Below are 12198 nucleotides of genomic sequence, written 5' to 3'. Positions count from 1 at the left end.
GTGAAGTGAAATAAGTCAGCCTCAGAAAGAAAAGTACCGTATTTTTTTTCTTATATAGTATCTAGGAAGGGAAAAAAGAAATGATGTAGTAAAAGGACTATTAGGAAAGAGGAAGAAAATCAAGGAGAGAGTGCATAAGAGAAGGGGGGATATGATCAAAGCATGTATGAAGATGTCACAATATTAACTTGTTATCTTTGTACAATTCATAAAATGAAGAACCAGAGCTGAGTGCCAGTGGCTCACACCTGTAATCCTAGCCACTCAGGAGGCTGAGATCAGAGGATCGTGGTTTAAAGCCAGCCCAGGCAGGAAACTCTGTGAGACTCTTATCTCCAATAAACTACTCTTACAAAACAAAACAAAACAGAAGTGGCTCTGTGGACCAAGTGGTAGAGCGCTTACCTTGAGCAAAAAAAGCTCAGGGACAGCACCTAGGCCCAGAGTTCAAGCCAAGGACTGGCAAAAATTAAAAGAAAAGGGGCTGGGAATATGGTCTAGTGGCAAGAGTGCTCGCCTTGTATACATGAAGCCCTGGGTTGGATTCCCCAGCGCCACATATATAGAAAATGGCCAGAAGTGGTGCTGTGGCTCCAGTGGCCAAGTGCTAGCCTTGAGCAAAAAGAAGCCAGGGACAGTGCTCAGGCCCTGAGTCCAAGCCCCAGGACTGGCAAAAGAAAAAAAAAATTTAACCAGAACATTTCTAGCCAACTACTAGTCAATTTATCTATATACCAGGGTGGCCTGTTTGCTCACTTCTGAAATGATAGATCACTTTGTCCTATATGCTGATCTTTAAGAAACTGTATATAGAAAATGTGTTCTCCTTTGTGTCTACCTTTCATTCTCATCAGTAATAATCCACATATCTGGTGTTACATGTGGTTGTAGTTAATTCCCATTACTTTGTAGTATATCTAGCTTTAAATTTTAAGTGCTTTTTTGCCTACATGAAATAAGATAGAAATCTCTATTAGGGAACTTGGAGCAGTGGCTGTTTGTTCTCCAGATGACATATTTTCATGATGATAAAATATCTAATTAAATAAAACATCTAGAATTTTGCAGCTGATAGAAAGTAGTCTTAAAAGTTGGAAGTTTTATCAAGAATATTTGTTCATGAGCTCAAGTGAGTTTACAGGATCCTTCCTCTTTCTGAACAACAATAGATTACTTGCCTCCTATTCTCAAAATTGAGCTTCTAGAAGTTCATGACATGGCTTTTCTTACAAGTTATCCTTTACAAAAATCTAATCAGACTGCTTATTGTTTATTTCAGCAAATAGCATCCTGTGACTCTGAAGACAAGAACCCCTTGCTGCAATTTGTACCATAATTTCTGGAAGACAACACTATTGTTCTAATTTTTACCAAACAAAGAAACAGCAATTTATCCACAGGGTTGTTTTGTCAGATCTTTCTTCACCAACCCTGTGAAGTACTTTCTGAATATAATTTTCATTCATGCCTATAGTTTTTCTTCTTTATTCTACAAAAGATTTAGAATGCATGTGACAACAAATCCCAGTTCAACTGCCTTAAACAACATTTTGCACAGGAAGTGGGAATCCGGCTAAAGATTGCCAAATACCTGAATTCTTGCTATACTATGCTGTTTTCAGGACAGCACTTTAGAGATCGAGTAGAATGAGGCTATTGTAAGAGTCATATTCAGACATACCTTCCATCAGGAATAGACTTTTGTTCATTCTCCTTTCCTTCTAATATCCGACCAGTAACAACTTGCTCTAAATACCACAGATAGATTTGTGAGATACGTATTACAAGAGTTTCATTTATGGAGAAAAGAGAAGCCAGAATTATAACACCCCAATCAAAAGTTTTCTCTTTTATAAAGGAGTGAACTCCATTTTCTTCCATACCTACTTAACCTTTAAAAACCAATTGTCATGGCTGGGAATATGGCCTAGTGGCAAGAGTGCTTGCCTCATATACATGAAGCCATGGGTTCAATTCCTCAGCACCACACATATAGAAAATGGCCAGAAGTGGCACTGTGGCTCAAGTGGTAGAATGCTAGCCTTGAGCAAAAAGAAGCCAGGGATAGTGCTCAGGCCCTGAGTTCAAGGCCCAGGACCGGCCCAAAAAACCAACCCACCAAACAATTAAAAACAAAACAAAACAATTGTCATAGGACTTGCAAGGAAGGACAGCTCTTCTATTCCCAAGTAAACAGATATTTTTTAATGATTTGAATACACATTTTTAAGACAACCTGAGTGAACAAAGTGAATTTTGAACAAACACCTAGTGTTAAAATACAGTTCTGAAAAAAGATGAGCTAGATTTGTTACAAAAGGAGAGATCATACTAGTTCAATCAAAAGAACTTAAGTGAGTATAATGGGGAGTATAACATTGAGAATTTCTTTATGCAGTGAGATTTTTTAATTAAATTTTATTGACAAGGTGATGTGCAGAGGGGGTACAGTTACATAATAAGGTAGTGAGTTCATTTCTTGTCATATTTGTTACACCCTCCCTCCCTATCAGCTTCTCTTTCAGCAGTGAATACTATGAAATTGAGTAGAATGTTAATCATTTTCTTTTATACAAGTTCAGCCTATTTATACAACATAGAACTATGTTCCAAAACAACAAAGTTGATACAATATGTCATGCTAATTATTCTTTCATGTTTAGTATGTTTCTGGAATGTAGACGGCATTCAGTAACTACTTGGGGGCATAGATGAATAAATGAAAAGAGAAATGCCTTCTTAATTGCTCAGCCTTCACCTTGAATATTTCACTGGTTTCATCCCTTTGTCTATGGTTTACTAACAAGGCAAGCAGAAACCAGACATGAAGACATCTTTCTGTCCTTTTGAAATGGTTCATCATTTCATTAGACTCTAAATCTTCCTTTTCTTGCTAAATAATTTCTATTAATATCCACTCTCAGTAGAGCTCTAGACAGATCACAGAAAGCTAAAAATTACATATCTCTCACTACATTTTTCTTCTCCATGTCAAATACCTGATTCTAAGCCCTGTGTGTTTATATATGTGTGTGTAAGAGAGATTCAGCCCTAAAATACTGTAAATATTAGCCCCCAGAAGATACATTAAATTCTCTCGTCACCCTCTTTCCTCCAGTCATAGAAATAACTTCCACCTTCCAATTCCTACCGCATTGTAATTACTCAGCATAGTCATTACTATTGCAAGTTGCATGCACATGCACATAGAATTACTCTAAACACATGGTTCTTTCTTATATTGTGAATTTCTTGAGGACAGGCACCATGTACATATACATAATGTATATATTAAATATGTTGCAAATATTTATTTTTAATGTAGCTCGGCTTTATATACTATACAATAATATATAATATGATATATCTTTCTTTAGTACTGGCCAGAAATAAGACATGGAAAATTACCTAGAAAATGTGTATTAGAGGAAAGGGAGGGCTGGGAATATGGCCTAGTGGGTAAAGTTCTTGCCTTGTATACACGAAGCCCTGAGTTCAATTCCTCAGCACCACATATATAGAAAAAGCCAGAAGTGGCGCTGTGGCTCAAGTGGTAGAGTGTTAGCCTTGAGCAAAAAGAAACCAGGGACCATGCTCAGGCCCTGAATTCAAGCCCCAGGATTTGGGAGAGAGAGAGAGAGAGAGAGAGATGTGGGGGGTGGGGGGAGGTAGTCTAATCCCGTATGGACTCTGTTATTTGAGAGAATGTGCCTAGCAAGTAAAGTCTCCCTGACATGTCATCCCTGTCCTTTCTCCTTGAATCTGGAACTAGGTGACAATTATAACCAATAGAAAGCAGAGGCAGCCATGTGACACAGGGCTGCCACTTCTCCCTGGACTTCTGCAGAAGCTCATTCCACATGCCTGCTAACGAGCCAGGGTGAGCACTCCAGTGATGGTGGGACTGCTGTGTTGGACATGTCATGTGTATGAGCCTCTGATCAACAGCCAGGATCAACTACTAGCCATGTCTGTGAGCCATCTCAAACATTCTACCCTAGCCAACATTCAACTGCACCCTCATGACTGAGAGTGAACATTACCAAAGCTGTTTCTAAATCACGCTCAATTATTTTAAACCATTTTTAGGGAAACTCCTTGCAGACTAATAATTACTGGAGCAATTGCCTCTGCAAATTAATACTATAGAACAGTCCTTGAATTTTTCTTCTTTATTCCTGAAGGGACAGCTGAGTCCTTCTGTTGATTTTCAGACAAAGCCTACACCATGACACACAAATAGCTTACAAATATAGACCACATCAGAACCTTCAAATGTAGAATCTATCAAGATGTGAATTTAAATCATATGAGCCTCCAGAGTGGAAGCAACCTCTCTCGGTGCTTAATTAAGGCAAGAAAAGCAAAAGCTTCTAAAATGAGAGTTGTGAGGAAAAAAAATATTAGAGTTTGTACAAAATGATGGTTTTTATAGTTACTGAAAAAAGCTAGGTTTGCCAGAAAGGCTCAGAAGTTGTTCTCCTCAGAAAAGAAATAGGGGAGAAAAACATTCACAGAAACATCTTGTGACAGAAGCCACATAGGGGTGCCATGTGACAACACCCCTGCAACATCCCCCTGACTAATTTCTGACCATGTAATCCAAACTTACAACTATTCTCTATAGGCAAGGCAACAGTAGGAGACCTTTCCGTATGGCCCAATCTTTCCACAGTCAGAGTTTACAGAGTTCGTCAAGTAGATCTTTCGCTTGCAGGAAAGGAAAAAACTTGCACACGTGACCATTTGTTCTTCCTTCACTTGTTCCTCTTCTCATCTGCCACATGTCACATCCACATACGGCTGTCTTCCAGCTAGAAGGAGCCTGGTTGAGCAGTGTGCTTGCTCGTAGATCCTGCCCTTTCCCATCAGAACCCCAGCACTCCCTGCATTTGGCAGGCTTGGTCTTTCCTAAGGAGCAATTGAAAAAGAACTGAACTGCCATCACCTATCATTTTTCTCTGGCAGCCCAGGGCATCCTGAGACCAAAAGCTCACAGACAGCGATGTCATTCTCAGGAATGACTCCTCAGTGAGCAGCTGCCTGTGGCTGTCGCTGAGGCTGAAAGCTGTACCCTAATTATTGGCAGCCCCCTACTTGAGTAATCATGTTGCAAAGATCTCTTAGAAATCCAGAGAAACCAGGGCTTGCAAGCTGTGCTCCAAAAAGCTATGGGAACACCATGAGGGTTTGCCACAGAGAACAAAATGAGTGGAACTCAGAGCCCCCACCCACACAACAGCCAGAGCATCTCATCTTCTTTTCTTTTTTGCCAGTCCTGGGGTTTAGACTCAAGGCCTGAGCACTGTTCCTAGCTTCTTTTTGCTCAAGGCGCCACTTTGGCTTTTTCTGTTTATGTGGTGCTGAGGAATCAAACCCAGGGCTTCATGCATGCTAGGTAAGCACTCTACCACTAGGCCACATTCCCAGGCCATCTCATCACCTTTTTTTTCTTGGTTTTTGTGTTTTCTTTCAAATATCTCCTTTATGGGGAAAACAATGCTGAATGCAAAGTGAAAAGGAAATGAAGTTTGGAATCAGCAGGCTTTGGGCCTAAATCCCAGGTGTGCTCCTTACTGGTACTTGATAAATGTCTGATCAATTCTTCTATAAAATGGGAGTCACAATATCAAACACAGGCACAGTGAGGAAGAGGTGATCGGCACCTTAAATCAATAGCTCAACAAATAATGATGATTGGGACTTTATAGAGTCAGTGATAATATGCTCTTTTCCTCTACCCAAGTTCAACTGAAAGAGACTCAGAGGTAGCAGATACAATAAAAGAGCAAAGTATTTGGAGAATAAAGATTTAGTAATATATCCCAGAATTAAATACTCTCAGTCGTTCATACATAGGACTGAATGTTTGCAGGCCTTTTGCAAGGAGGATAGCTTTCTTGTTCAATTTTCAACATGGAAGATCCCTCTTCAGAAAAGCAGGTCCCAATCAGTAGAAGGAAGATAGTAAGTTACATATGTTTCATTACTCCAACTAACAAGTAAGTTATTAACGTAAATTTACAAGTTGCCCAGAGTTATCATGTAAATTCATACATGTTCACTGCATCATTATAAATTCTGCTATATATTACACATTTTTTGGTGTGTGTGTGTGTGTGTGTGTGTGTGTGTGTGTGTGTGTGCCAGTCCTAGGTCTTGAACTTAGGTCTCAGACATTGTCCTTGAGCTTATTTTGCTCAAAGTAGCACTCTACCATTTGAGCCACAGCCCCACGTCTGGTTTTTTGGTGGTTAATTGGAGATGAGCGCCTCACAGACTTTCCAGCCCAAGGTTGCTTCAAACCATGATCCTCAGATCTCAGGACTACACACATGAACCTCCAGTGCCTAGCTTTATTACACATTTTTATTTGCCTTTTAATAATATATCCTGGATGTTCCATAGGTCACAGCCAATGATCATAGTCCATTGTTTCTCAAATTTTTGTAATATAACAAATAAAAAGCAAAGCATTACCACGAAAGTATCCAAAGAGAAATTTCACCATAGTAGTCTTAGCCATTTCTCTCTCAATAAGGAATTTTTGAGAAGACAGATATATGTAAAATGGCAATGAGTTAATCTCATTGTAGTAAAAGGTGGACAACATGGGCCCAGTTCCTTAGAAACATCAATATATAAGAACTATGGGTTATCACTGGTTTCCTCATCTGGGATGGTTGTCCCAGTTCCTAGACTTAACAATAGGGTCATGTGGCAAAAATTCAGTCATAATTTGTGTTAACCTTTGGGGCAGTTTGACAGGGGTGCTTATTAGTTATTATTAGTAATATTAGTTGGTGCATTTAACTTTTGTGGTCATATGCATTCTTCTCCCTGACTGAGAATATTTCTATCCACTCCCAGGATGTATCTTGCCTAGAATTTATGCAGCTAGAGAAGGCTTTTACAATAACTCCCCCAGTCTCTTGTTACATGAAAGCTAATTTGGGAGAGTACCAACAGCTCACACTGATGTCACATTGCATAATGTACAAATACCTGTGGCGATGAAAACTTCAACTCAGTAGGAAGGCAGGCACTTACTCATATCTCTCTGAACCCATTTAGTTAAACTAATATTAACCCTAATCTCAAGTTCCAAAATACCTGGAAAAGGACAAAGGGTGTTTAGTTTATTTGGTTCTGATTTCCTTTTACCACCTCTTCTTAGGTTTTTGTTGACAAAGCTTTTCCATGCTTGGTTAGAAGAAATGGAAAGGGAAATAGTGGTATCTGTGGGACATCAATGATAGGAAACCAGTGTAAATTGCTTAGTAAATAGCAAGGTTTTAACAGAATTTCTAAGGACAAAGATTTGTAAGATTTGGAGGATGGTTCTTTGTAACTGTGGAATAGAGTAATATGGAAGTCAGATCTGGCCAGCACCATCATTGGCCACATGGAGAGTTGTACTATCTGGCATCTTGTTGTGGTGGGTGTGCCTGAATTCCTAGAGGAAGGGAAGTCCCATCACCCAAGTGATGCGTGTTCCTGAATTCCTAGAGACAGGAGTGGGCACTTGGCCTATACGTTATTGAACCTGTCAACTAAGTGACTGGTTCTGGGAGCCTCCTATGACCCAGCCCCCTGACCTGACCCTATTTAGGGTCAGGCAAGCTCAGGTGCCATTACCCATGCCACATGTCTCCATGTTCGTGTCCTGTATCCTGTCTCCTGGCTCGTCTCCAGTCACCATGGCATCCCAAGTCAACTCTCCATTGGAGCTGGATTGGTTTTCTGGTATTGTTTTTGTCCTTTCTTTCCTCTCTGGCCTGTTTCCTGACAGTGTTAAGGGTATTTGCAGGCTGCAGGCCTTTGTGGCAACTGGCTGCCTGCAGACTGCTAATGCTCAAACCCGAAGAAACATGGACTCTATGGTTTCCCTCATAGGGAATAATTAGCACAGGTTTAGGCTATTCACAGCAGAGGATCACAAGAGCCTAATAGCTATGCCCTTATGAACACATAAGATGATGCTAAGTGAGATGAACTCCATGTAATGGAAACGAGTGTTATATTACTGTTGTAATTACTTTCAACATGCCATATGAAATGGTAGCTTTTTGTTGTTGTTATTGATGATCCTCTTGTATCCCCTTCCTGTGGTTGTCCCCAGGCTATCATTGTATCTCATCTGAGTACTCTGGATACTGTATATACCGGTATTAGAACTAAGGAAGGGAAAGAGAATATGAAAATCGAGAGATAAAGGATAAAAAGACAAATGACTCCAAAAGCAATACTTACAAAATCATTCAGTGTAAACCAACTGAACAACTTCATGGGGGGAGAGGGAAAGGGGGAGAGGGAGGGGGGAAATGAGGGAGGAAGTGACAAATTGTACAAGAAATGTACCCACTGCCTTACGTATGAAATTATAACCCCTCTGTACATCACTTTGACAATAAATAAGTACTAAAAAAACCAAAAAACTCCAAGATTCAATCCTTCAATATGTGGCTTCTCGGTTAATGTACCACATAACAATAGGATAGTGTGTCTAACTGGTGCTATCTTGGCAACACAGTGGATGATAGGGAAATGGGTTTAATGGACACCATCTTGGCTTCTTGGTAGATGAAGGTGAAGACCCACCCCCAGGTGATGGGCATGCCTGAATTCCTAGAGGCAGAGGCTGGGACTTGGACAATAGGTTACTGGACCTGCCATGCCTATACTATGAACTTGCAAGATTCTTTGAACTCTCAAGCTCCCTGTGACCCTTTCCCAACCACCTCAGCTGCCATTTTGTGCTATGCTTCATGTCCGCTGACTCTCCTCAGGTCACCATAGCATCCCTCTTCAACTCTCTATTAGAGTTGATATGGTTTGTTGAGACTGTTTTTCATCTCTTTCTTTATTCTCCTACCCTTGTGGCTTAGTTTTCTAACAATATTAAGTGTATTCAAGGCTGAAAGTTTTGGGGAGACATGAGTTTGCAAGCAGTATCTGGCTTTCTAATAAAGACTCTCCATTTGACCTCTCAAAATGTGGCTTCTCTATATCTTGTGATCAAATTCCCATATAACAATATCTCTGTACTATTTTTGCTCCAAAAACTAGCCAAATGCAGTGAAAATAACATGTTGAGTTTTTACTTAATGGATTATGCTAAGTGCTTCATTCTAATTATCACTTTTAAGGTTTATTCTCCCTCAACAAAGTCAGTAGTTATAATTTTCATTTTATACATAAAGAAACAAGAGATTAAGTAATTCACTATGAAATAAAGATACTGAGTCTAACCAATGCCTCTTGGCCATGTGGTGGATGATAGAGAATTGGATTTAACCGGTGCCATCTTGTTTCCATGGTAGAGGCAGGGAAGTTCCACCCCTAGGTGATAAGTGTGTCTGAATTCCTAGAGGAAGAGTGAGGACTTGGACAATAGGTTACTAGGCCTGCTAGCTTGCGGTCATGAACTTTCAAGCTCCCTGTAACCCTGCCCACTGACCAGGAACCTATTAGGCCCAAACTAGCTCAGGCACTATTATGCCATGCCTCCTGTCTTGTGTTTCCTGACTTTCCAGTCACCATGGTGACCCACTTCAACTCTCCATTGGAGTTGATCTGGTTTGTTGGCATTGTTTTGCTGCTCTTTCTTTCCTCTCCTGCTGTCATAGCTCAGTTTTCTAATAGTGTTACTTGTATTCTAGGCACTGCAGGTCTTTGTGACAAGAGTCAACCTCCATGTGTCATGCCTGTCAACTCTGTGTGCACATGTTGCCTACAAGTTTAGCCCACAAATCCAAGCCAGCTTGAATTTGCTACAAGGAAACCAGTCTGCTTTTGAGAAGGAATAACATGGGAAGGAAGGATCAAGACTGGATAAATGGAAATCAGAGTGTCAATCTTGATGACAGGAAAGGTGGATGAGTCTTCTGATGTAGGGCAGGGCAGAGAGAAGTATGGGAAATGAAAAAAGTCACCAGGATCATGTGATATGTGAGATTGTGTTGATAGGCTTTGAGAGAGTTGAGGAAATTGGGACTGGGGAGCACTGAGATTTCTGGAGGTTTGATGATTTTTACACCTTCATTTCCCAAACTTCAAACAGGGATTGGGGAGCAGGGTTATAGATGGGCATGGGGCCCTTTTCTTTTCATTAATTACCATAATCCTACAGTGAAGAAATTAGGTCATTCTCATTTTTTTTGAAAAGCCATTTTAGTGTTGCTTTGCACATAATGAAAACTGAATGGATGGTCTCCTATCTACCTTTTAAAACTTGGGCTCTGGTGAGAAGCCAAGAAAGCTGCTTTCTGCTGGCTTCCATCCTAAGGTTTCCTTATTTATTTCACATTTATTAACTTCACACTCTGTGTGAAGAGTTAAGTGAAAAGAACCATAAGAATGAATCCAATACCTTTGTGTCCTCAGGGAGCTTAGTGCTATGATTTGACTTAAAAAATAATAGCTTGTCATAGTGGCTCTGATGGCGATCACGAGAAAGCAGAGAAGCCACACTTTGAGAGGTCAAATTGAGAGTCTTTATTGGAGAGCCTGCAAGTGGACTCCTGTCTCAAAGACCCGCAGCCCCTCGAATGCACTTAATACTGTTAGAAAACTGAGCCATGAGAGCAAGAGAGGAAAGAAAGAGCAGACAAACAATCCCAACAAACCAGATCAACTCCAATGGGGAGCTGAAGTGGACACTATGGTGACCTGAGGAGAGCCGGGAGACATAAGGCATGAGACACAAAGCATGGCATAATGGTGCCTGAGCTGGTCTGGGCTTAAATAGGGTCTTGGTCAGGGGGCAGGATTGCAGGGAACTTGAAAATTCATGACTCAAAACTGGCAGGTCCAGCAACCTATTTGTCAAGTCCCCACCCCTGACTCTAGGAATTCAGACCCGTCCATCACCTGGGAGGTGGGACTTCACCTTTCTCCACTATGAAAACAAGATGGCACCAGTTAAATCGAATTCTCTCTCATGTACCACATGGCCAAGATGGTGCCAGTTAGACCCAGTAGCTTTATTTCAGCTCATGTCTGTAAGCCCAGTACTCTGGAATGCTTTCACAGGCAATGTCTTAACTACTTTTGCCTTTCAGGACTCAACTTGTTACCACTTTGAGTAGCGCCCTTTCTCTTTTCGTGTTTCCTTTTTCTTAGATCTGAGCCATTTCCTTCTCTCTTATGAAAGGCTTCCAAGAAAGTCCACAATTACACGCGTTTATTTTGCAAAGAAATTCAGCCTTTTCAATTTCTCTCTGTCTGACTCTTTTTTCTCCATTCTTTCAGATCAGGCCTACTCCAAAAAGTCCATCAATATATTTCCCTAAACAAAACATCTAATTTGAACAAATTGTCTCATTACTTAGGCACATGAAAATTGTTGCTGTCCTTTTTGTTTTGTTTTTCAGCAGCGACAACTTTTCCCCTTAACTGTCAAGTTCTGTGTATAATAGACATCACTGGCTTTGATCCATCTTTAACCAATAATTCCCTGTGCTGGATGCTATGGTTTGAATGTCCTCTTCAAAAAAATAGTAGGTCACTCAATAGTGTTTGGAGGTAGAAATTAATAAGAGACAATTAGGTAAGGTAGGTAGAATAAATGAATTAATAAAATCATCACTGAAGTAGGTTAATTATCATGAGGGTAGTGGGTTCATTATAAATAGGGAATTTGTGCTCATTTTGGCAGCACATATACTAAATTTGGAATGATACAGAGAAGATTAGCATGGCCCCTACACAAGGATGACACGCAAATTTGTGAAGTGTTCCTTTTTTTTTTGCCAGTCCTGGGGCTTGGACTCAGGGCCTGAGCACTGTCCCTGGCTTCTTTTTGCTCAAGGCTAGCACTCTGCCACTTGAGCCACAGTGCCCACTTCCAGCTTTTCTTGTGTATGTGGTACTGAGGAATTGAACCCAGGGCATCATGCATGCTAGGCGAGCACTCCACCACAAAGCCACATCCCCAGCCCAAGTGTTCCATATTTTAAAGAAATAAAAGTGTTAAAATTTTTATTGTAATAAAACAGGGAATTGGGCCCCTTTTTCTTTCTCCTTCTCCCCTGCCCTCCCACCTTCTATGAGTAGACCCTCCCCAATCCTCAGACCCTTACTTAATCTTGGCAGAGCCTTCAGTACTGTGAGAAATAACTTTATTTTCTTTATAAAATACCCAGATTTGGGTACTCTGTTATAGCAGCACACAATTACTAAGATGCTGGCCTGACA

General features: G+C 40.5%; 1 non-coding gene across 1 annotated transcript; it reads left to right on the top strand.

Annotated features, from left to right (window-relative positions):
- The first annotated feature begins 11643 nt into the window (after positions 1 to 11643).
- Positions 11644 to 11750, top strand: LOC125347368. Its single transcript, XR_007210158.1, has one exon. It is a non-coding gene; the product is annotated as a U6 spliceosomal RNA (small nuclear RNA).
- Positions 11751 to 12198: the final 448 nt, after the last annotated feature.

Source organism: Perognathus longimembris, chromosome 2 (assembly GCF_023159225.1).
Source record: "Perognathus longimembris pacificus isolate PPM17 chromosome 2, ASM2315922v1, whole genome shotgun sequence".
NCBI classification, from domain to species: domain Eukaryota; kingdom Metazoa; phylum Chordata; class Mammalia; order Rodentia; family Heteromyidae; genus Perognathus; species Perognathus longimembris.
Note: the sequence above shows the minus strand (reverse complement) of the source record. Positions and strands in the feature narration are given on the sequence as shown.